Raw genomic sequence first — 25,641 nt, forward strand, 5'->3', positions numbered from 1 at the left:
TGGCCACTGTCGGAAAACAGGATATAGGGCTAGCTGGACCCACCATGGCCATTCATATGTTCTATATACATACCAAATCTGGAACCTGATAATAAACAGCTTGCATTGTTGTCTGATTTTTCATTCTGCCATTGGCTTACAGCTTAGCATCTTTATAGACAACCTGTTCACAGTTTTGTTTTCATTATTTCCTATATTCCACAGACAACCCTCTTATTTTCACTCATAAATTTCCAGTAACATCTGTTATTTATCTAACTTTTTGGTGAGTATATTCAATTCTGCTAACTTAAGCATCTGTAACTTGCTGTTAGTACATTGCTAAAAATAATATTCCTCGTGTAACAATTCTTGTAGAGGTTGTCAGATCTCTCCTGGTAATTTTTAGCAAGCTATTTTACATCTTTTTAACATGTCTCTATAGAATTATGGGAGTCTGATTCAAAGGCAAGCTATAGGGCCTCATGAAAATCTGGTTCTTAGGTATAAGAGACTCTGCAATTCTAAATTCTTGGAATAACTTGTCTTAAAGGAAGTTTCTTCCTCTCTTTGTTGAAGAAAGAAAAAAAGATTCAGAAGGATCTACGTTATCGGACCTGACATAAAACTGCTGTTATTCTCATTATCCATGTACATTTCTAATCCTTTTTGAAAAACCCATAAAGTTTTGGCCACAATGGAATCTTGTTACATTGAATTCCAGAGGTCAAATTATGAGATGTGTAAAAAAGTGTACTAATTTTTTTTATCAGCTTTACTTCTTATTGCCTTTCCTTCACTTGGGTGGCTTATTATTCTTGTATTGTGAGAAAGGATAAATGGGAGCACTCTCCTGTCCTTTTCTGTACCATTCATTACTTTGTATCAGGTCCTATCTTATTCATTTCCTCTCTTAAGCGGACACACCCTAAACTTTCCTTCTTTCCTCATCTCTATATATCATATTCATCCCTCCATACCTTTAATAAATGTTGTTACTATCTTTAGAACCATCCTACCTGGGCTACATCTTTATGATGGCCTGATCAGAATGTAGTGTTATTTAATATATCAGTTATTTTCTGTCCCATTCTTAATACTATTTTTGTTTCTTGGTCACTACTGTGCATTGAGCAGATGCTTTCACTGAACTTTGCACAGTGAAGCCCTGATCTTTTTTCTGTTAATTTAGAGGCCAGCAATGCATATGAGTTATTCAGATTGTTCCTTCCAACACCCTTTACCTTGAATTTCATCTACCCTCTGGTGTGAGTCATCTAGCTTTGTTAGAAAAATAAATAAAACATGCTTAGTCCATATCACTGAGAAATCAGTCTTCTTGACGATCATATCCATATCATTTGGTTATAGCTAGACAAATAGCACAATTGATTCTTTTTTAATTCTTTAATAAAGTAGGGCCATTTACTTTGTTGGCAGCTGATAGCAATAATGCCTAAACCTTTTTCTCTTTAGTAGCCTGATTAAGAAGAAGCTGACCTTCCAACTATCCATTAATTGTTCAGTGAGTTTGTGTACATTTGGCAAAAGGTTTTTCTTAATATCTGCTGAGGACATTTGGACAGCAAACAAATGCACTTAAACTACTTGAGGAAGCCAATCATGAATATCTCTGTACAGTAGAAGTATGATTCCTGGAATCTTTTCCACAATAGCAATCTCATCATGGGACATAGATACATTTTAAACTTTTTATTAAGGCAAAGTTACAGTAAAACATCATACATTTGGCTCATTTTTTAATGGAGAGGTATCTTAATTAAAAGAAATTAGTTGTGAATGACACTTGTTAGCCCATCTGCTTCAGGTTCATCGTCAGCTTTGAAGGAGTCATCTTCATGTCAAAATGTATGAGCAAAGGAAAACATTCAGGGAAGTAAAAATCAGATTTTTTTCCTGAGAAGTGAGCCAAAGAAGCTTTGCTCTTTCATGCCAAACAGGAAGCCTAAAATATAATGAAACATAACACAAACCAAAGCTAGAAGATTGTAATATATACCCCTATCCCCGTGTCTGAGGATTTGAGATCTGCAAAATATCTATTAGATAGAAAACTGATTTAGATGAGGCAGAAGTGGCGGGGTGGGGGGGAGAAGAGATTTTAAAAGGTAGTAGTGCAGACTCTTTTCCAGGATTTATATTCCTCATTTTTGGAATTTACAATGTTTTGATATTGAATGTTGCAGCTTGATGAATAAGGGTAGTTTCTTTAACATAAATAGATAAGGCTCAGCCTGACACTGATATTTAAACATGTTAATGTTACTTATTTACATTGTATTAAAAAGGAAGGGTTTATGTGACAAACTGGGTGTGACAGTCTACAATATAAATAGCAATGATCAATAGATGAACCTCAGCTTGAATTTTCATCCAAGTCTATTGAAGCCTTTTAGCTTTCTTCCTCACCTCACTTCTCCATTACATAATCGTCTCTTTATAACTTCCTACCACAACCAGTCACGGCCTTTTTATCCTCCCACCTTTTCATTGCAAACCCAGCCCCTCTGCTTCCCACCAAGTAAAGTTTAGTCAGCATTGGCTGAGATCCAGTGACTCCTATTCTTTGTTCCTCTTTAAACCTTCTTCCCTGACCCTAGTTAAGTTCTGTTCTACTTCCATGATGAAATATCAGTAGGTCTTAACAATCCTTCCAGGATAAAGGCAGAGGCAGCTCTCTGAAATCATATATAACCAAGGCTAACATGATCAAGAAGGGACTATAACACTCGCTGCCATCCAGCCATACATTTGGCAGGATTTTAGAAAAGGAGAGGGCAGAACTGACTATCGTTTAGCTAGGAGGCACTTATCAAGTTTCAGCAGAGGGATTGGGCTCAGGTTGACATGATTTGGGAGTGTGTGGGGGGTTTAAATCTGCAGCATAATATCAAGGAATAGTCAAAGGGAAAAGGATAGGTGATTATAAGTATTTACACTTCTTACAGAGGTGTGTGAATATGCACCTGTCTTTGCTTCATTAATTGGTTGTACTGGTTTAGCTTGCACTAATGTCCCACATGGACACTACTATGACATAGTCAAAGTCATGGAATGCAGCTTAGTGTAATATACTTGGAAGTTGTGATACACTAAGCTGCATTCCAGGACTTTGTGCTGTAGTGGTGTCCACATGTGATGTTAGTGTGGGGCAATCTGATGCACTGTAGTCTCACACCCTGGCTTGCTGTGCACTAGCTTGCCCTGTGGATAAGTCCTCAAGTGACAGGTTTCAGAGGAACAGCCGTGTTAGTCTGTATTCGCAAAAAGAAAAGGAGTACTTGTGGCACCTTAGAGACTAACCAATTTATTTGAGCATGAGCTTTCGTGAGCTACAGCTCACTTCATCAGATGTTTACCGTGGAAACTGCAGCAGACTTTATATACACACAGAGAATATGAAACAATACCTCCTCCCACCCCACTGTCCTGCACTGCATTTAGCCGTATGGAGTGGAAATCTATCAACTGCATGAAGAAACTTGTACAGATACAGACAGACATCATCTTCCTTTCCAAATGCAAACAGATGGACATCGTACCAAAAGGACTGAAGGTCAAAAATCCATTACAATCTACATACCACACAGACTATGCTGACAGCTTGTGCCTCACGCTCTCAAAGAAACTGCGGAATCACCTGATCAAGATCCTCTACAGCAAACAGGGAAAGATTAAGAATGAGCTCTCAAAAATGGATACTCTCATAAAGAACCAACCTTCCACACAAACTTCCTCGTGGCTGGATTTTACTAAAACTAGACAAGCCATTTACAACGCACACTTTGCTTCTCTACAAAAGAAAAAAGACACTAAACTTTCTAAACTACTACATGCTACAAGGGGCCACAGCAATGGTTCCCTCACCCCACCTAGCAATATTGTTAACCTATCCAACTATACTCTCAGCCCAGCAGAAGCAGCTGTTCTATCTCGGGGCCTCTCCTTCTGCCCCTCCACCCCCACGAACATGATACAGTTCTGTGGTGACCTAGAATCCTTTTTTCGACGTCTCCGTCTCAAGGAATATTTCCAAAATACCTCTGAACAACATACTAATCCACAGAGGTCTCCCTGCCAACACTACAGAAAGAGGGATTCTAGATGGACTCCTCCTGAAGGTCGAAACAGCAGACTGGACTTCTACATAGAGTGCTTCCGCCGACGTGCACGGGCTGAAATTGTGGAAAAGCAGCATCACTTGCCCCATAACCTCAGCCATGCGGAACGCAATGCCATCCACAGCCTCAGAAACAACTCTGACATCATAATCAAAAAGGCTGACAAAGGAGGTGCTGTTGTCATCATGAATAGGTCGGAATATGAACAAGAGGCTGCTCGGCAGCTCTCCAACACGAGTTTCTACAAGCCATTACCCTATGATCCCACTGAGAGTTACCAAAAGCAACTACAGCATTTGCTCAAGAAACTTCCTGAAAAAGCACAAGATCAAATCCGCACAGACACACCCCTGGAACCCCGACCTGGGATATTCTATCTACTACCCAAGATCCATAAACCTGGAAATCCTGGGCGCCCCATCATCTCAGGCATTGGCACCCTGACAGCAGGATTGTCTGGCTATGTAGACTCCCTCCTCAGGCCCTACGCTACCAGCACTCCCAGCTACCTTCGAGACACCACTGACTTCCTGAGGAAACTTCAATCCATCGGTGATCTTCCTGATAACACCATCCTGGCTACTATGGATGTAGAAGCCCTCTACACCAACATTCCACACAAAGATGGACTACAAGCCGTCAAGAACACTATCCCTGATAATGTCACGGCTAACCTGGTGGCTGAACTTTGTGACTTTGTCCTTACCCATAACTATTTCACATTTGGGGACAATGTATACCTTCAGATCAGCGGCACTGCTATGGGTACCCGCATGGCCCCACAGTATGCCAACATTTTTATGGCTGATTTAGAACAACGTTTCCTCAGCTCTCGTCCCCTAAAGCCCCTACTCTACTTGCGCTATATTGATGACATCTTCATCATCTGGACCCATGGAAAAGAAGCCCTTGAGGAATTCCACCATGATTTCAACAATTTCCATCCCACCACCAACCTCAGCCTGGTCCAGTCCACACAAGAGATCCACTTCCTGGACACTACAGTGCTAATAAACAATGGCCACATAAACACCACCCTATACCGGAAACCTACTGACCGCTATTCCTACCTGCATGCCTCCAGCTTTCACCCTGACCACACCACACGATCCATCGTCTACAGCCAAGCTCTGCGATACAACCGCATTTGCTCCAACCCCTCAGACAGAGACAAACACCTACAAGATCTCTGTCAAGCTTTCTTACAACTACAATACCCACCTGCAGAAGTAAAGAAACAGATTGATAGAGCCAGAAGAGTTCCCAGAAGTTACCTACTACAGGACAGGCCTAACAAAGAAAATAAGAGAACGCCACTAGCGGTCACCTTCAGCCCCCAACTAAAACCCCTCCAACGCATTATTAAGGATCTACAACCTATCCTAAAGGATGACCCAACACTCTCACAAATCTTGGGAGACAGGCCAGTCCTTGCCTACAGACAGCCCCGCAACCTGAAGCAAATACTCACCAACAACCACATACCACACAACAGAACCACTAACCCAGGAACTTATCCTTGCAACAAAGCCCGTTGCCAATTGTGCCCACATATCTATTCAGGGGACACCATCACAGGGCCTAATAACATCAGCCACACTATCAGAGGCTCGTTCACCTGCACATCCACCAATGTGATATATGCCATCATGTGCCAGCAATGCCCCTCTGCCATGTACATTGGTCAAACTGGACAGTCTCTACGTAAAAGAATAAATGGACACAAATCAGATGTCAAGAATTATAACATTCATAAACCAGTCGGAGAACACTTCAATCTCTCTGGTCACGCAATCACAGACATGAAGGTCGCTATCTTAAAACAAAAAAACTTCAAATCCAGACTCCAGCGAGAAACTGCTGAATTGGAATTCATTTGCAAATTGGATACTATTAATTTAGGCTTAAATAGAGACTGGGAGTGGCTAAGTCATTATGCAAGGTAGCCTGTTTCCTCTTGTTTTTTCCTACCCCCCCCCCCCCCAGATGTTCTGGTTTAACTTGAATTTAAACTTGGAGAGTGGTCAGTTTAGATGAGCTATTACCAGCAGGAGAGTGAGTTTGTGTGTGTATGGGGGTGGGGGAGATGTGAGAAAACCTTGATCTATGCAGGAAATAGCCCGACTTGATTATGTAAAGAGTTGTCACTTTGGATGGGCTAGCACCAGCAGGAGAGTGAATTTGTGTGGGGGGGTGGAGGGTGAGAAAACCTGGATTTGTGCTGGAAATGGCCCACCTGTTGATCATTTTAGATAAGCTATTACCAGCAGGACAGTGGGGTGGGAGGAGGTATTGTTTCATATTCTCGGTGTGTATATAAAGTCTGCTGCAGTTTCCACGGTAAACATCTGATGAAGTGAGCTGTAGCTCACGAAAGCTCATGCTCAAATAAATTGGTTAGTCTCTAAGGTGCCACAAGTACTCCTTTTCTTTTTGCGTCCTCAAGTGAGTATTTATTTATGATTATCAAGATTTTCAAAAATGGGTGCCCAAAGTTAGGCTCCTGGAGCCACGTGCTCAACTACTTCCATGGGCTGTAGTACCCAGGAAGTTAATGGAGCTCTGCCAGTTTACACCAGTGGAAGATCTGGCCCCATAGCTTTTACCTGAGTCCCTAAAAAAAATTGACCTGACTTTTCAGAAGTGCCGAGCACCCAACAGTTATTGTAAATTGCCATAGTGACCTAAACTTAAGGCCCTTTTTTTTTAAAGCTTGATCCATAGAAAGAATGCAGTAGATTTTGAATATGTGAATTCTCTCTCTTCCTTAACCTGTTTAATGATAACATGTTACATGTGTTAGTTCACTCTGGCCATTGGGATTTTTTTGGGGTTAAACAAAATATTTTTTTGTATTTCTGTCCTCTCTAACACAATGGCTCGATATGAGAAATTTTGATTGTTTTTCTCCATTACTATTTTCTTTTAATAAAAAGGAAATTCATATTGTATAATTCATTTTCTTTTCTACTTTTTTTAAGTCCATAAAAAATCCCTCACCATTTTGTACTATTTGAGACTGCTACTAATAAAATTTAGTTATTACACCTGAAGGCTACTTATTAGCTAATTTGAGAGGATTAGTTGCTCTGCATCAGAATATTATTGCAAATCCTTTCAATAAAGTTTAGATTAAATATGTGCAGTGTTTTTTGTGTGACTGTAGCCATGGGTATGTTACACATGCTCGTATGCCTTAGAATAGACCCAATATTTTTTGTCACTGTGCATTATGCTCTTTATGTTTTAATAGGTCAAGCATTGCAATCTTTGTTAGTCCTTTTATATCCGTTCCCCCTCTCCCAAACCCGGCCATCTCCAGGATACTGCAGAAATTGGTCACTTTAGATTATATCATCTTCAGAGCCATATCTTTTGAACATATAATTTCAGCCTGTTACTCCCCAAAAGTCACTCCGTGTCATAAACCTGTAAGATGGAAGACAACCAAACCTTCCACTCTCCTTTCTCCACCTCCCACACATCTATCCCACGATCCTTTTTCTCTCCCATCATACCCTTTAATTTCTCTCTTACAGGTACCATCCTTACCTTCCATTCTCTCTTTATCTACACTTTAGTGTCTTCCAGAGATGTCTGTATGTATTCCCTTTCCTGGCTCTCATCCATCTCTACTCAGGCTGCCAGAACCTAAGATAGGCAGATGTGGGCTATTTACGAGCCTTGAGGCTCCCACACTATGCTTATGTCTATAGTGACTAGGTTCTAGACACGATATCTTCAAAAGTCTGGTGCTGCCACACTTGCAAGATCTCTTCCTCCAGCCACATTATTTAAGTCCCTTGGGCTGTTCTTTGGACACACACATAGGTTGCAGTGCTTGACTTATTAGTGCACTGAAACTAAGGCATTCAGCACATAAAGAATAGTGCACAGTGACAAAAAATATTCTATTTAATATTCTATTCTAAGGTGTACAAGCATGTTTAACATTCCTATGGCCACATTCATATAGACATGATGGTTTGTCATCAGGGTCAAGCCCAAGACTGTCAGCACCAAAAATCATCGTACTTGAATTAAAGAAGTAACTCCGCTACCTAAGAGTAATTTTCTTATCCTGATACTGGTCGGCCACTAACTGGAGACATAGTCAAATACCCCTAGTCAATGCATTACATGTCCATAATGTCAACCCCTCCTATTATGTGCTAGAGCTAGTCAGAAAATTATTTTTCTTTAAAAAATTTCAGGGTTTTTTTGGTCAGAAAACTGAAAAAAAATAGTTTAAAAACAGAAAAAGTTTATTTTTGGCTTCCCAAATCCCCCACCAACCATTTTCAGTTCTGTTTTATGTTTTTTCAACAACAACAAAAAATTACAGAAATAGTTTTGCAAAAGTTTTCAATTTGTTGACAAGCCATTTTCCATCAAAATTATTTTAGACCAGCCTTACTATGGACACATTCTGCCTGGGAATGTTGACATGCTAAATAGATTGCAGCTCTCTTGGAGAGATTTAAAGGTGGTATCAGTATTCAGTGTGGATACTTCAGTTTGTAAATCAGTGAAAATATGGATTTTAATAGCCATAAGCAAAGCTGGATAGCTAGGAGAAAGCAGAGCAGCATCCACAACAAACCAAAACACATTCATTTGCCAGCTAAACTGACCATTTTGTAATAATCTAATTTTGTAAGCAGGAAAGTAAAGGAAATAAAATGGGTTTCAGGGGGGATTTTGTAAATCCATTGCAAAGCCTCGAAGCTAGTGTTTAATTGGAGTAACTCACACAACTTTAACTACAGAGACAGGGGAAGTTACAATATAGGAAAGTGGCCATTTAAAAAGCAGAACAAGATGGCAAGGGTTTTTTTGTTTGTTTGTTTTTTAAGAAAGGAATCATATATCTTATTGAATATGTTAGCCTCACCATATATTGAGCATCTCTACAAGTTATATCTTGGCTGTGACAAAGTTCCTGCTCTATCTTGGCGGGTCTTGCGCTTATTGGCAGATTCACTCGCCTTGGAGCTTCACGGCAGCCCTCAGCTTGGCCGTTTTTCTGAATTCACAGTCCAGGTCGACTCCTCCTGTGTCTGACCAGGAGTTGGGAGGATTTGGGGGGAACCCGGGCCCGCCCTCTACTCCGGGTTCCAGCCCAGGGCCCTGTGGAATGCAGCTGTCTAGAGTGCCTCCTGGAACAGCTGTGTGACAGCTACAACTCCCTGGGCTACTTCCCCATGGCCTCCTCCCAACACCTTCTTTATCCTCACCATAGGACCTTCCTCCTGGTGTCTGATAAAGCTTGTACTCCTCAGTCCTCCAACAGTCCGCGTTCTCACTCTCAGATCCTAGTGCCTCTTGCTCCCAACTCCTCACACGCACACCACAAACTGAAGTGAGCTCCTTTTTAAAACCCAGGTGTCCTGATTAGCCTGCCTTAATTGATTCTAGCAGCTTCTTGATTGGCTGCAGGTGTTCTAATCAGCCTGTCTTAATTGTCTCCAGAAGGTTCCTGATTGTTCTGGAACCTTCCCTGTTAGGAAACGGAACGTCTTTTGCTTGCTCCTCAGCTATCTGCTTTCTATTCTTTCCTAAAGCCCCCTGGCCCGGATTTTTCTTACTTTTTGCACCTGCCTTAGTCCCCCCCCCGACCGGGTCAGACGCTTTTTGGTTTTTCTTTTCATTTTTTGTGTTTTTTTTTTCCGTCTACGTCCTTCGCCAGCACCCGCCCCCCCCCACGCCTGCTTTCGGGCGCAGCTACTTGCCTCAGCTGGGTCCCCAGAGGAGGGGGGGGAAGATTGCCGATTTGCTGTCCGGGGGGGGGGAGTGGAAACCCCCAGACCCAGCCGTCTTGCCAGCAGCTCGGACTTTACAACATTCTTAACATGCCGAAGGCCTTGGAACACAGCCAACTTTGCCTTCCGGACCGGACACAACAGCCGACCAACTGAGACTCTTTGGACAAACGTGTGTGGGTCTGCACCCCCCCCCCCGGATTGCTTATCCCACAGCTTGCCCCTATTACTGGACCCCGATTTTGTCCCCCCCCCTCCTCCCAGTCCCCCCCCCCGGCATTCCTTCTTTTTCTGTTTGCAATCTAGCGGAAGGAGGGGCTATTCCGTTTTCTCCCCTCCCCCCCTCCTCCTTCCGGTGTCTCCCTGTCTTTCCCTGCTCACAATGGCGGGGAACGAGAGGGGTGAGATTGCTTCCACAAAATTAGTTGTCCCTTCCCCACCACCACCTCTGCCCGACCCCCAAGGTCCCCCCCCTGCCACTATTGCTAAGATACTTGCCACGCCCCCTGCTGGGGCACCGGTAGCAGGAGGCACCAGGGTGATTGCTGCTGCACCCACCGCCCACCCAGATTCTAGGAAACCCCCCCCGGTTCGCCGGAAGGGCCAGGGCGGGTGGAAAGGAAAGGGCCCCACTAAAACCACTGAGCCCGCCATGGCAGGGGCTGCCCCCATCGCTGCGGCCTCATCATCAACCGTGGCGCCCCTCCCTGTGTTTCCCTCCACCAGCTCTGCGATTGCCCCTCCCCCGGCCCCCAGGACGTATGCCCGGGCGGCGGCGGGCTCTTCCCTACCTGCCGCCTCGTCATCTCGCCCCCCCCCCCCGCCTCCGCCACCATCACCAGCGGCCGAGGCCCTTTCCCCGCCTTGACCAGGAAGCACGGCGTCCGTTGCCTCCTGGTGCCCGCCTCGCCCCACGTGGAGACATACGTGCAGGCGTTGGCGAAGGTGGTAGGACCCACGGCTATTGTGGCGGCCTCCAAGATGTATGGGAAGGTTGTTTTCTTCTTAGCCTCGGAGGATGCCGCCCAGGAGGCGGTAGAGAGGGGCCTGACGGTGGGGGGGGTGTTTGTCCCCCTAGAACCGTTAGAAGAGCTGGGCGTCCGCCTCGTCCTTACCTCCGTTCCTCCCTTTTTACCCAATGCTGCCCTGTTACCCGCTCTTTCCACCCTGGGGAAACTTGTTTCTGTCATCAGCCCTCTCCCGTTGGGCTGCAAGGACCCCACCCTCCGTCACATTTTTTCGTTCCGCCGGCAAGTGCAGCTTCTACCACCGGCAGGAGCGCGTGACGACGAGGCGCTTGAGGGGTCCTTTCTAGTCCCCTACCAGGGAGCCCGCTATCGGGTCTTTTATTCTACCGGAGAGGCCCGGTGCTACCTCTGCCGTTCAGCGGGGCATGTCCGCAGAGACTGCCCTTTGGCCCGGGGGGGAGGGGCACCCGAAACCCCCGAGACCCAGCCGGACATCGGCCCCGTTGCTGCCGACGCCCCTGGCTGCCCGGCACCTGAAACCAACCCTCCTCCTACTCGACCCATTGCTGCTCCCGTCCGGGCCCAGGAGATACCTTCCCTACAACGCCCGGACGAGCAAGGGAGTTTCACCCTTGCTAGTACCAACCCAACAGAGCCCATGGAGGAGGGTGGGGCAAGGATATTATCGGGTATAGGAGAGGGCCCTCCCCAAGGAGAAGCCCCCACCCCTCATGTTGCCCCACCGCTGCCTCCCCGAACCCCTAAACCATTGCCTCCGCCCCCCGACACGACCCCTGCTAACCAGCCCCCAGATGATGCTATGGAGGCCTGGACCCTAGTCCAGGGGAAGCGAGGCAAGCGGAAGGCACGAGCTCCGCTGCATCCACCCGACGCAGAAGCCCCCCGGAAGACCAGGAAAGGAGGCACTGCTATCGAGCCTCCCGCCACGGCCGTGAGCGAGATCCATCCGCTGGTGTCGGGAGGGGAAGACGGACTGGCATTGGAGGGCAGAATCCCCCCTCCACGGGAGACCCTCCCCTCCGAGACTTCTGAGGACGCCCCTTCTGCCTGGACGCTACCCGAACCCCCCGCGGATCCTGAGGTGGCCATTGAGGCGGGCCCTAGAGGAGAGGCCCCCGGGGTGGCAGGAGTTGGCCTCTCCCCCGTGTATGCGGAGATTGAGGCCCTAGATTTGACCCCGGTCACCCAGGGAGGGGATGATTTGCTGCCGGCTGGCCTTGAGCTGGGCAGCCTTACCCCAGCCTCCCTTTCCCCATGCTCCCTCCCCTTAATTGTCTTCCCGGGTGAGCACTCTGCAGACAGTGGTCCACCACCTGATGCCATGGCCGCCAAGACCACCATGGAGCCAGCATCTAGCATTATTGGGAGCCCCCTCCCTCACCCCTTAACCCTTGACTCTGCTCAGGAGGCACTTTCCTTTAGCTGCTTGCCTCCTGCACCCCAGAGCCTTACCTCTGCCCCTGCCCCCACCCCTGCCCCTGCCCAAAGTCCCTCCTCCTGTAATGTTAATGCCGCCCCTGGGGTTATTTCCTTTCCGCCTTTTGCAGATTCCCCCCAGGGAGCAGTCTTTGCACTTTCTAGCCGCGACCCATTAGGAGTGGCAATTTTTCCCCTGCCATCCCCCTCCACCCCAAGGCATGAAATGAATTTAATAACCCCAGCCTGTCAGACGCCCCGTCGGTGGTCCGCACCCTGTCTACCTGCCTTAGCGGACCACGAGGCTGTATTAAGAGTCCCATCAGGGAATACCTCGGGAACTGTAACCCCACCCCCCCATGAGCTGCGGCATGCGCTACGGAAGTTCCTAGAACACACCCGTGGCGCCCGCGACAGAGCACAGCTGGCTCTTCAGCTATGGGGGGACTTTGATCAAATCCTCCAGGCCACAAGGGCCCTTATAAAGGAAGGCAGGGGGCAAGGAAGGCGCGGTGCTGCGGCCTACGAGCGAGCCCGCAGCTTCCGACACGATCTACTCACCCACGGGATGGGTCATGGGTTGCTGCGCAACCCGCCGGGGGCCCTGAATCCCCCCGCCAATATGAGGCCCCCACCCCCCCAGCCCTCTGCATGACGCCTCTTATTATTGCGACCCTGAATACCAGGGGCTGTAGGATGGCTCTCCGCAGGTCCCAGGTGCTCTCTTACCTTCGGGAAGGGAGGTATTCTATAGTTTTCCTGCAGGAGACTCATACGGACCCGACCGCCGAGGACAGGTGGCGGCTGGAGTGGGGGGACGGGGTATACTTTAGCCACTTCGCGACCTGGCAGGCTGGAGTGGCAACCCTGTTCTCCCCCAACCTACGGCCTGAGGTGCTAGGGGTTAATGAGGCCGTGCCGGGCCACGTGCTGCACCTTCGAGTCCGTATGGAGGGGCTCGTGGTTAATTTTGTCAATATTTATGCCCCGCAAATGAGCTCCAGGCGGCCACAATTTTATCAGCAGGTGTCCGACTTTCTCGGCACCCTGGATTCGCACGAGTGCCTGGTCCTGGGAGGGGACTTTAACACCACCCTCGAGGAACGGGATCGCTCAGGGGCCGAACCGAGTCCGGCCGCTGCAAATATTCTCCAAGGGATAGTTGACCATCACTCCCTAGTGGACGTCTGGCATGACCATCACCCAGATGACACCTCCACGTTCACCTTTGTTCGGGTGGAGGCCCATCGGTCACACCACTCTCGGTTGGACCGTATTTATTTATCCCGTTTCCACCTTTCACAAGCCCACTCCTCCGCCTTTCGGCCGGCCCCATTCTCTGATCATCATTTAGTTACTGTAACGGTCTCCCTCTGTGCAGAGAGACCGGGGCCGGCCTATTGGCACTTTAATAACAGCCTGTTGGAGGACGAGAGCTTTGTGATGTCCTTCCGGGAGTTTTGGCTGGCCTGGCGGGAGCAGTGGCGTGCCTTTCCCTCGGTGCGGCGATGGTGGGATCTCAGGAAGGTGCGCGCCAAGCTCTTCTGCCGTGACTACACTCGGGGCACCAGCCGACGGCGAAATGCGGCGATAGAGCAGTTGGAACGGGAGGTCTTAGAGATGGAGAGGCGCCTGGCCGCCGATCCCGAGGATCCGTCCCTCTGCGGAGCGTGCCGGGAGAAGCGGGAGGAGCTTCAGGCCCTTGAGGACCACCGGGCCCGAGGTGCCTTTGTTCGGTCCCGCATCCGCCTCCTTCGGGAGATGGACCGCAGCTCCCGCTTCTTCTATGCCCTGGAGAAAACGAGGGGGGCCAAGAAACACGTCACCTGCCTTCTTGCAGAAGACGGTACCCCCCTCACGGATCCGGAGGAGATGTGTGGGAGGGCCCGTGACTTCTACACAAGCCTTTTCTCCCCGGACCCGACCGATCCTGACGCTTGTGAGGTGCTCTGGGAGGAACTCCCCACGGTCAGCGTGGGCGACCGAGACCGACTAGAGTTGCCTCTCACCCTGGCCGAGTTCTCGGAAGCCCTCCGTCGCATGCCCACCAATAAATCTCCGGGCATGGACGGGCTGACCGTGGAGTTTTACCGCGCGTTCTGGGATATTCTCGGCCCAGACCTAGTCATCGTCTGGGCTGAGTCCTTGCAGAGCGGGGTCCTCCCTCTGTCATGCAGGCGAGCGGTGCTCGCTTTGCTGCCGAAGAAGGGGGACCTCCGCGATCTACGAAACTGGCGTCCCGTCTCACTCCTTAGCACGGATTACAAAATTGTAGCGAAAGCAATTTCGCTGCGGCTAGGGTCCGTGATGGCGGACGTGGTCCACCCAGACCAGACCTATACTGTCCCAGGTCGCAGCATTTTCGATAACCTCTTTCTAGTCCGAGACCTTTTGGAACTCGGGCGGAGAGATGGTCTATCGTTCGCCCTCCTGTCTCTTGATCAGGAGAAGGCGTTCGATAGAGTAGACCATGGGTACCTCCTGAGCACTCTGCAGGCGTTTGGATTTGGACCTCAGTTTGTGAGTTTTCTCCGGGTGCTGTATGCCTCCGCGGAGTGTTTGGTTAGGCTCAACTGGACCCTGACTGAACCGGTCAGCTTCGGGCGAGGAGTGCGGCAGGGGTGCCCCCTCTCGGGCCAGTTGTACACTCTGGCGATCGAGCCTTTCCTCTGTCTCCTCCGCAGGAGGATGACAGGGTTGGTGCTGCGGGAGCCGGAGCTGCGGCTGGTCCTGTCGGCGTACGCCGATGACGTACTCCTCGTGGTCCAGGACCCGGGAGACTTGGCGCGAGTGGAGGCATGCCAAGCCATCTATTCGGCAGCCTCCTCCGCCCGAGTCAACTGGGTCAAGAGCTCTGGCTTGGCGGTGGGGGACTGGCGGCAGGTAAGCTCCCTCCCACCTGCACTTCAGACCATCCGGTGGAGTGCGGGTCCACTGCTCTATCTCGGCGTTTACCTTTCCGCCACGCATCCTTCCCCGCCGGAGAACTGGCAAAATTTAGAGGGCGGGGTGATAGAGCGGATCCGGAGATGGACGAGGCTACTCCGATGTCTCTCCCTCCGAGGGAGAGCACTGGTGCTTAACCAACTAGTCCTGTCCACGCTCTGGTACCGGCTCAACACCCTGGCCCCGGCCCCGGGTTTCCTGACCCACCTCCGGAGATTGATTCTAGAGTTCTTCTGGTCAGGAATGCACTGGGCCCCTGTTGGAGTTCTTCATCTACCCCTGAAGGAAGGAGGGCAGGGCCTGAAGTGTCTGTACACTCAGGTCCGCGTTTTCCGCCTCCAGGCCCTGCAGAGGCTCTTTTATAGTGCACGTAGTTCGGCATGGAGCATACTGGCGCACGCCTTCCTGCGCCGTTTCCAAGGGTTTCGATATGACCGGCAGCTCTTTTTTCTTTCACCGAGGGGTTTTCCGCGAGACCTCTCTGGGCTGCCGGTCTTCTACCAGGACCTCCTCCGGGCCTGGAAACTGTTTTTAACAACCAGGTCCGTGGCGGCCACCGTGGGAGCAGATCTCCTCACGGAGCCCCTGCTACACAATCCCCAGCTCCGTGTGCAGGTGGCGGAGTCCCGCTCGGTGCGCCAGAGGTTGGTCCTGGCGGAAGTCACGAGGGTCGGAGACCTCCTGGACTACGACCGGAGAGACTGGCTGGATCCCCTGATGCTTGCTCGGCGCATGGGGCTCTCCAGCCTCCGAACCCCCCGGCGCGTACTTCAGGAGGTGAAGGCCGCTTTGACCCCCGCTGCTCGGGCTTACGTTAGCCGAGCCTTGTGCGAGGGCGCACCCCGCCCATCCCTTACCCCAGGCCCGCCGGACCTTTCCATCGGGCCCCCACCCCGTAGATCCCAACAAACCCCTCACCCTTTCACTGCAAGCCGGCTGCACGAACTGCAGCCGGTAAGCTTTCAAATTGCTTCACGGAAATACTTATATACACTTACGCTTCACACCCTTCATGCCCATACCCTGGTGTCCCGCCCCGATACAAAGTGGCGGGATCTCCTGCCACCTTTGGAGGGTGAGCAACCTCGGTGGGCCAGCCTGTATTCCACCTTGGTCCCAAGGCCCGTCGGGGACATCAGTTGGCGGCTCCTTCACGGAGCTGTGAGCACGGGCGTGTTTTTGACACGGTTTACCCCCATTCCGGACACTTGTCCTTTTTGTAATGTGAGGGAAACCCTGGCGCACGTGTATTTAGAGTGTGCCAGATTGCAGCCCCTTTTCCGGCTCCTCACAAATATTTTATTACGCTTTTGGCTTCATTTTTCCCCCCACCTTTTTATCTATACACTTCCCATCCGTGGCCCCACAAAGTCACGGGATCTTTTAGTCAACCTCCTCCTAGCTTTGGCTAAAACAGCCATTTATAAAACCAGAGAGAGGAGGTTGGCCCACGAAACGTCCTGCGATTGTGGGGCCGTTTTCCGATCCTCAGTACATTCACGTATCCGGGCGGAGTTCCTCTGGGCGGCATCCACCGACTCCCTTGAAGCATTCGAGGAGCGGTGGGCGCTGTCTGGGGTTCTCTGCTCGGTGACCCCGTCCGGTTCCCTCCGTCTGACCCTTTGATTGAGGGTAAGAGCGAGAGACGCCAGCCCCAGCCGTCGCCGCTGGGGATACCATCATTCCTGTCATCTAGGAGGGGTCCTATAATACATGGGTGTCTACCCCCCCCTCCCTAAACCGCCCACCCCGCAGCCGTGCCCATCTTACCGGGCACTCTCAGGAGAGGGAGGATCGGTGACACTGGGCGCGGCACTAGGTAACTCGAGGGGGTGGAAGACCACGAGTGTCGAGGAAGCCCCCCCGCTCTAGGCCACCAGGTAACTCAGGAGGGTGGAAGACCACGAGTGTCGAGGAAGCCCCCCCGCTCTGGGCCCAGGCTAGCCTGAACACTTCTCCCTCCTGAAAGCTGCTGTGTTGTACCTTCTGATTGCGTTGTTTTGTTGCATAGTTGTTTTGTTTCTTTGGTAATTCTGTAAGCGTTACCAATAAACTTTCTTTTTGTTTCAAAAAAAAAAAACCTTCCCTGTTACCTTACCCAGTGAAAGGGGACCTACTTAGCCTGGGGCTAATATATCTGCCTTCTATTACTCTCCTATAGCCATCTGGCCTGACTCTGTCACATGGCAGAGAGGAAAATACATGTATTTTATATAGGAAAAGTGCATACACTGAACCGTACACTGTATATTGAATTGGAAATGTACCAAACTACATGTCAATGATATGAAGTGCAACTTCCACATCACTTTGAGCTACATGCTGAAACGGGACCAGTGTTCAATCTGTATTCATATTATGGTGTTCAAGCCAGGATTGGGGTTCTTCAGGGGATAGAACTTTCTGAGCACTGAAATTTAAATTATTATGAACCTCATGTCAGATATTAGCCCAGAAGTACTTCAGGCATTTTTATCTAGGTTGGAACAAAATGTTTTGCACAAAAAAACCTTAATGTCAGTATGTGCTGGTCTTCCCATTTTATGTTACTTTGAGTATAAGGGGTTATAGAAAACAATGAGTAGTTTAAGAAAGCATGTTCAAAACCATCTCACTCCTCCAATTTTAAGAGATGCTGCCATACTACTCTGGATAGTCTCACTGTGATTAGATACTATCTCTGAAAACAATTATATTTAGTGATCATTTCTGCTTTCTGAGAACTTTGGTACAGAAAGGGGAAAAAACCCACGATTTTTTAACCTCTCTCTAAAAGGCAGTTTGGTGAGTTTCAGAGTAACAGCCGTGTTAGTCTGTATTCGCAAAAAGAAAAGGAGTACTTGTGGCACCTTAGAGACTAACCAATTTATTTGAGCATGAGCTTTCGTGAGCTACAGCTCACTTCATCAGATGTATACCGTGGAAACTGCAGTGTGTATATAAAGTCTGCTGCAGTTTCCATGGTATACATCTGATGAAGTGAGCTGTAGCTCACGAAAGCTCATGCTCAAATAAATTGGTTAGTCTCTAAGGTGCCACAAGTACTCCTTTTCAGTTTGGTGAGTGTTTCTCATTAACAACAAAGCCTTTGTTTTGTTCTGTTTTTTGGCCAGGAAGACAGAACTGTGCACCACAGGAGAGGACAGGAATGGTGGCAATCAAAGAGTGCCTTCCATTTGCTGTAAAATGATTTGGCAGGTTAAATATTAATGAGTGGGTCTGTAAATGAGAGTCTCGGGGACAACAAAATGGAGGGGAAAGGAATGGAAAGAGTCAGGGCACAACATAGGAGCTCTTCTAGCAATATCATCAAGAAACCTAAAAAGTTCATTTCAATTTAAAAGATACAAGAGAAGCTACTGGTGCTATTATGGATCCATTTCCTCTGAATGATGAAAGCAACAGTGTCAGCTAAAGTAAGGAGTTTCTATTTGCTTTGAAGGTGCAAATCTGCTCAATACAAAGCCATAGAATATCAGGGTTGGAAGGGACCTCAGGAGATCATCTAGTCCAACCCCCTATTCAAAGCAGGACCAATCCCCAATTTTTGCCCCAGATCTGTAAATGGCCCCCCTCAAGGATTGAACTCATAACCCTGGGTTTAACAAGCCTATGCTCAAACCAGTGAGCTAACAGAAAGGGACAAGGAGCCTGGTAAGACTGTGACTGGAGGGGTGGGGAGAGAAACTGTGAGTGGCAAGGCAATGAAAGGGGATACTGAGACTGGTTGAGTAAGGAGAGTTTGGGACTTGGACAGTGAACATGGCGGAGGAAACTTAGGACTGTCTGGACAAGGCGCCTGAGACTGGGACAAGGAGCCAGGGGTGGCAAGAGAGAGGACTGGTACAGGAGCAGATTGGAGGGGACAAGGCAGAAGGTGTCAAGTTTTGGGGGTGGGGTGGGGATGAGCAGAAGAGTCTGTGCCCACTAGAGAGGACATTTCCTTTCAGACCCTGGTATGGAAGCCAAGATTCCCAAGTCTCACCTTTTCTCTACAGTCAACAAATAGCTGTGACACCAACTGGCAAAGTGCGTGTCTTATGCCTCGCTACTGTTGGTCCACCAAGAGGATGACACCGTACTAGCACTGTCAGTCACTGTTAGCTTATAAGGCAAAAGCCTGTGCTGTGGATTTACCCATTCCAGCCCTGATGGTAAACCGTGTGGATGTCAATATGATGCTACATGATTGGAGCTGGGTAGAAAATGGACTTCCATTTCTGTGAAAAACTTTGGGCATTTGGAAAATATTTTGTCCTGAATTGGAGCACAGAAGCCCTGGGAGTCATGACTCTGCAGCAGCTTGCCAGGCAACCTGATGAGGAGTCAGGGAGCCTAGAAGCCCTAGAATCAATAGAGTCTGAGCTTCCCACAGCTTGGCAAGCAGGCTACTGAGGAGTCAGATGGTTAAGCGGCTGATGAACCATGTGATGCCACATGAGTAGAGCTGGGCAGGAAACACACTTCCAGCTACAATTCAGGATGAAAAAAAAATGTTATGGAACTGAAAGTTGCAATATTTTATTTCAGAATGATCAAAATGTTTCCACTGCAGGAATGATTTTTAGAGTTTCCAAATGAAATATGGTCTCCAGGAACTGGAAGCTTGGAGCCCCAGCTTTACGATATCCTGCCAGACAAGCTGCTGACAGGCCAGTTAGCCTGGAGAACCACATGCAACTCAGGAGTCAAAAAGGAAGGTGGGTGAGCTGGCAGAAAAGGCTGCAATGAAATTTCATTGCATGGAATAAGTCACTTTCTATAAATCATCATTTTCTGACAGGAAAACATGTCATCAGAAAGTCTCTGACCAGCTCTACATATGATGGAATATCTATTTTTCCAGTTTGCTTTTTTAAACCCGAGAAAATTACACACAACAAAACAATGTTAAAAGACTATTAGTAATGTCGCAAAGTCCAACACTCAGAAGTTAGGAAATACCAGAAGGGTTGTCTGTGTACCTTGTATGGCAAAGGAGCCCCTTCATGAGGAACAGCTTGCAGGATCAAGGCCTTCAGGCAGAGCTGGTTGAAATATTTTGACAGTTCTTTGAAAGCCAATCAAAAGAAATTGTTTTGTTATTTTCAACCTTGGGCAGTAAATAGGCCCTCTAGGTTATGAAGAAAGTTGCCATCCTAGAATGAAAGCAACAAAGCCTTTATATCACCCCCAAACCATCATGCATTTTGCTTATGCCATACCTCTGACAGAAAAACTATTGAAGAAAATGTCAGTGGTGGTATTTTTTTCATATTCCTTCTTCTATGAAGCCAGGTTGTCTTAGTGTCATGAGTTCAATTAGCGCAAGCCTTGAAGAAAGAGCAAAATTAACTTTGAAAAGTTCTAGACACCTAAAACATACCTGAAATAATTTCTCCATACAGAATGAGATATACGAAGTCCAGACACAAGTTCTCTCTTCCTTTGGAGAGCAGCTCTCCATTTCTAGGAAGCTCTCATTTCTTGGGGCGCATGATGAAATTAGAGCAGCACTGTGCCCCTTGGGGCACACTATTTCTTGCTGTTCCCATTGGGGCAGGATATTAATTCACATCTCATGGCCCCCGGTTCAGATCCATGCCTATCAGGCACAACTGAGGCCTTTATGATTATAGCATTCACAGACAGTTCACATATTCATTCTAACCCACCTTTACAGTTGCTCAAGTTGTCTTTTAAAGCTGAAGTTTTCCTTGCACAGTCTCAGCATGACTATGAATCTCTTTGGAAGGTCTGTGCTTGATTGGTACTATCATTTGACTTATCCGCATCAAGGTGGAAAGTGATATAATGCAGCCTGTAGTGTCTGTCAGCCATAGCACAGCCATCAGGGTCCTAAACTGGGCAAAATTAGGTCAATCCTACTGAAGAGCATATACATGTATCCCCACCGATCACAACTGAGACAAGTGAGGTCTAGTGCTCCCAATAGGATTCATAAAGAAGAGTAGCTTTTCCTTAGACATGGTTTCTCCAGGCTCCTTTTGCTAGGCCAGAATTCTTCTCAGCAACTGAGCAGAGATAAAAATAGTATTTACTCTTACTTCAGTTATCGCTACAACAATTCTTACATTCCCCCCAGGGGCCCTACCATTTGAGATTGACTTTTTAAAGTGCTGTCCCTTATTGATCTCTTATCTACAACAACATTTGAATAGGTTGGCCAAAGCATTGCTCTAGACATGTCCCCCAGGCTATTCAATGGGGAAATTATTTATCAAGTGCATATTCCATGAAGCCTGCCTTCCATGGGCTCAAACTCTGCAAGCCACAGTCATTGAGCGGTATACCAAGTGCACATATTATTAAAGATATATACTAGGAAAGACAGGCATCTGAAACCCCCCTGGTTACTTATTATTTATAATTATAGGGAGGAGAGAAAAAATGGAAACAGCTCTTGTTGTGGGCTTTGGCTGCTACTTCTATACAGATATTTGTTCCTAGCTGTTTTTTTATTTAGAATTCTGTATTCTACAGTCAGCATGTGCTTTCACAAGATCAAGCTGAAAGTAATGATTCCCAGACAGATACCTGCGGGACATTAGTACTCTACAGCACACAAACATTCAGACTCACTGAAATACACTAATAGGAAAGAGAAAATGTACACCTAGATAAAAGCCTCAGCTCCCAAGGAAGAGCAGATGTATGTATGGATCCCAACAAATATGTTGGAAAGTTGGATAAGAGAGATGCCATGTTCTGATGTTAAGAGTAACAAGAAGGGTTTCTTCAGGTATGTTGGCAACAAGAAGAAAGTCAAGGAAAGTGTGGGCCCCTTACTGAATGAAGGAGGTAACCTAGTGACAGAGGATGTGGAAAAAGCTAATGTACTCAATGCTTTTTTTGCCTCTGTCTTCACGAACAAGGTCAGCTCCCAGACTACTGCACTAGGCAGTACAGTATGGGGAGGAGGTGACCAGCCCTCTGTAGAGAAAGAAGCGGTTCTGGACTATTTAGAAAAGCTGGACGTGCACAAGTCCATGGGGCCGGATGCGTTGCATCCGAGAGTGCTAAAGGAGTTGGCGGATGTGATTGCAGAGCCATTGGCCATTATCTTTGAAAACTCATGGAGATCAGGGGAAGTCCCGGATGACTGGAAAAAGGCTAACGTAGTGCCCATCTTTAAAAAAGGAAGAAGGAGGATCCTGGGAACTACAGGCCAGTCAGCCTCACCTCAGTCCCTGGAAAAATCATGGAGCAGGTCCTCAAGGAATCAATTCTGAAGCACTTAGAGGAGAGGAAAGTGATCAGGAACACTCAGCATGGATTCACCAAGGGCAAGTCATGCCTGACTAATCTAATTGCCTTCTACGATGAGATAACTGGTTCTTGGATGAAGGGAAAGCAGTGGACGTGTTCTTCCTTGACTTTAGCAAAGCTTTTGACACGGTCTCCCACAGTATTCTTGCCAGCATGTTAAAGAAGTATGGGCTGGATGAATGGACTATAAGGTGGATAGAAAGCTGGCTAGATTGTCAGCCTCAAAGGGTAGCGATCAATGGCTCCATGTCTAGTTGGCAGCCGGTATCAAGTGGAGTGCCCCAAGGGTCGGTCCTGGGGCCGGTTTTGTTCAATATCTTCATAAATGATCTGGAGGATGGTGTGGATTGCACCCTCAGCAAGTTTGCAGATGACACTAAACTGGGAGGAGAGGTAGATACGCTGGAGGGTAGGGATAGGATACAGAGGGACCTAGACAAATTGGAGGATTGGGCCAAAAGAAATCTGATGAGGTTCAACAAGGACAAGTGCAGAGTCCTGCACTTAGGATGGAAGAATCCCATGCACCGCCACAGACTAGGGACCGAATGGCTAGGCAGCAGTTCTGCAGAAAAGGACCTAGGGGTTACAGTGGATGAGAAGCTGGATATGAGTCAACAGTGTGCCCTTGTTGCCAAGAAGGCCAATGGCATTTTGGGATGTATAAGGAGGGGCATTGCCAGCAGATCAAGGGATGTGATCGTTCCCCTCTATTCGACATTGGTGAGGCCTCATCTGCAGTACTGTGTCCAGTTTTGGGCCCCACACTACAAGAAGGATGTGGAAAAATTGGAAAACGTCCAGCGGAGGGCAACAAAAATGATTAGGGGACTGGAACACATGACTTATGAGGAGAGGCTGAGGGAACTGGGGATGTTTAGTCTACGGAAGAGAAGAATGAGGGGGGATTTGATAGCTGCTTTCAAATACCTGAAAGGGGGTTCCAAAGAGGATGGCTCTAGACTGTTCTCAGTGGTAGCTGATGACAGAACAAGGAGTAATGGTCTCAAGTTGCAGTGGGGGAGGTTTAGGTTGGATATTAGGAAAAACTTTTTCACTAGGAGGGTGGTGAAACAGTGGAATGTGTTACCTAGGGAGGTGGTGGAATCTCCTTCCTTAGAAGTTTTTAAGGTCAGGCTTGACAAAGCCCTGGCTGGGATAATTTAATTGGGGATCAGTCCTGCTTTGAGCAGGGGGTTGGAATAGATGACCTCCTGAGGTCCCTTCCAACCCTGGTATTCTATGATTCTATGATGTCCTGTGAGAAAGGATGGGCTGGTAAAAAGGTAAACAGGGATTTACCTGTTTGTCGTGCACTATGGTATTCCTAGCTTCCGGTTTAATTGAATGTGTCTAGGGATTGTCCAAAATATTCCAGAAACTTGAAACCAGACATACATCCCCATGTTCTCCATAACATGCCTGTTAACATCTCCTGTAGAGGTAGGTGAAGTAATAGCCTGTTACCTGATATCCCTTCCTCGCCTCCTCCTTGACAGCTTTAGGGTGAGGCCAGCTGTCATGATCCCCCATCCACTCTTCAATGATAAGGAAGCAAAAATTAGACCCAGAACCAAGAACCGCAAGTCAGTGAAGTTTGCACAGCTTCAGTGTTGACCTTTGTGTTTCCAAAAATTGAACAATGTAGCAGAGTATCCTGGAGAATTGTCTGATAAACATTTTTTAGTGCTTCTCTAAAAAGAATTTATCTTCTCCCACATCTCTCCCCCCCCCTTTCCCCCCAAATACACACAGCTGCAACAAGAGACACATACAAGAGGCTATAAAGAATGATAGTCTACTATGGGTCTGATCCAAAGCCATGGACAGCCATGGAAATCTTCCCATTAACTTCAACGGGTTGCAAATTGGGACCCAAATCCTTTACAAGCAGTCTCTGCCAAGCAAACAGAGCTCTCTGACATGAATATTGGAAGGAATCCTAATAGTAAATTGTGCAGCTCATGTCAGGGGAACACTCACTGAGTTTTCTGCAAACTGATGGGTAGCCAACCTTTGGGTGAGAGATTGCATCACTCATGTTTAAAAAACTCCTAACCATGAGGGCAGCCCATCTGAGTAATCAGCAGCCACCTGAGCACATGGATGGGCTGTTAGTAATATATCATGATCAATGAGAAAGGACTGTCCTGCCAGCTTTGTGAAAAGCATACAAAGCTGTCTGCAGGCATCAATTCTAGGAAAAGACCAGCTGGGTCAGGTATTTTGTCTCTCCTGCTCTTTTAATCAGAATTTTGGATTTGGCAAAAAATTGCATAACTTCATAATACTCAATCCTGGCTATTGTGTAAGGTTTGAGGAGTAAATATTGACTTATTTAAATATGAATATGTTGTGTTCATTTCTCTTTGTCTTGCCTGTTGTGACACTATTGAACATTCTCCTTACTCTGATTTGGATTCTCTGAACAATTATAGTCATCTTCTTAGGCTCTTTTCTTACATTCCTATCAAAGATTATCCACCCAAGTGGAGCATGAATCCCTGTGACTCTAGACTAGAGGCTCTATGTTCCATCCTACTCACATGACTTTCAAGTTAGTCATATGAATAAAGTCTGGAGGATCAGACACTTCATTAGTCAGCCATCATTAGTAAACTTCGTTGGATAACATCCATGATTTAAAAACTAAAATAAAAGCAAGTGGCAATATGGCAACAAATTAAAAATGTCTAACACCTTGGTAACAATGAAAAACACATGGTGTGGTCAAAAAACTCAGTAGAGATATTGTATCCAGTGTAGCCAAATGCAAACACACAGCCACTAAAGTGGGGACTGAAATGATAATCGGCACAATTATAAGATGCCATTAGTTTCTGTCATTTGCACTGCACTGCCATTGTAAGTCAGTGTTAATAACACTTCCTCTGATCCTGTTACTGATCAAGTATTCTACTAATTTCCTAAGCTGACGTGGATTCATTATTGGTTTGTGTTCAGTAACATCAAATGTCTCATCCAAATGCAGCTGTGCAGGAATCTGAGAAAGTTTACTCCCTGTTTTTGATACTAACCTATTTTTTGATATTTCTGTATGTTCTGTATTTAAGATAGCTTAATTTTCCTAGTCTGTGTTACAGCTCAAGGAAATGTTTCATCACATGGAGAAACCAG

The 25,641-nt window shown here is 47.5% G+C and overlaps 1 long non-coding RNA gene across 1 annotated transcript; it reads right to left on the minus strand.

Annotated features, from left to right (window-relative positions):
• Nucleotides 1–1,707: 1,707 nt before the first annotated feature.
• LOC142071788 (uncharacterized) lies at nt 1,708–24,043 on the minus strand. Its single transcript, XR_012667981.1, has 4 exons — nt 23,971–24,043; nt 20,889–21,248; nt 20,439–20,546; nt 1,708–1,945 (listed from the first exon to the last, which is right to left on the minus strand). It is a non-coding gene; the product is annotated as an uncharacterized LOC142071788 (long non-coding RNA).
• Nucleotides 24,044–25,641: the final 1,598 nt, after the last annotated feature.

The sequence above is a fragment of the Caretta caretta genome, chromosome 4, assembly GCF_965140235.1.
Source record: "Caretta caretta isolate rCarCar2 chromosome 4, rCarCar1.hap1, whole genome shotgun sequence".
Classification (NCBI taxonomy): Eukaryota; Metazoa; Chordata; order Testudines; family Cheloniidae; genus Caretta; species Caretta caretta.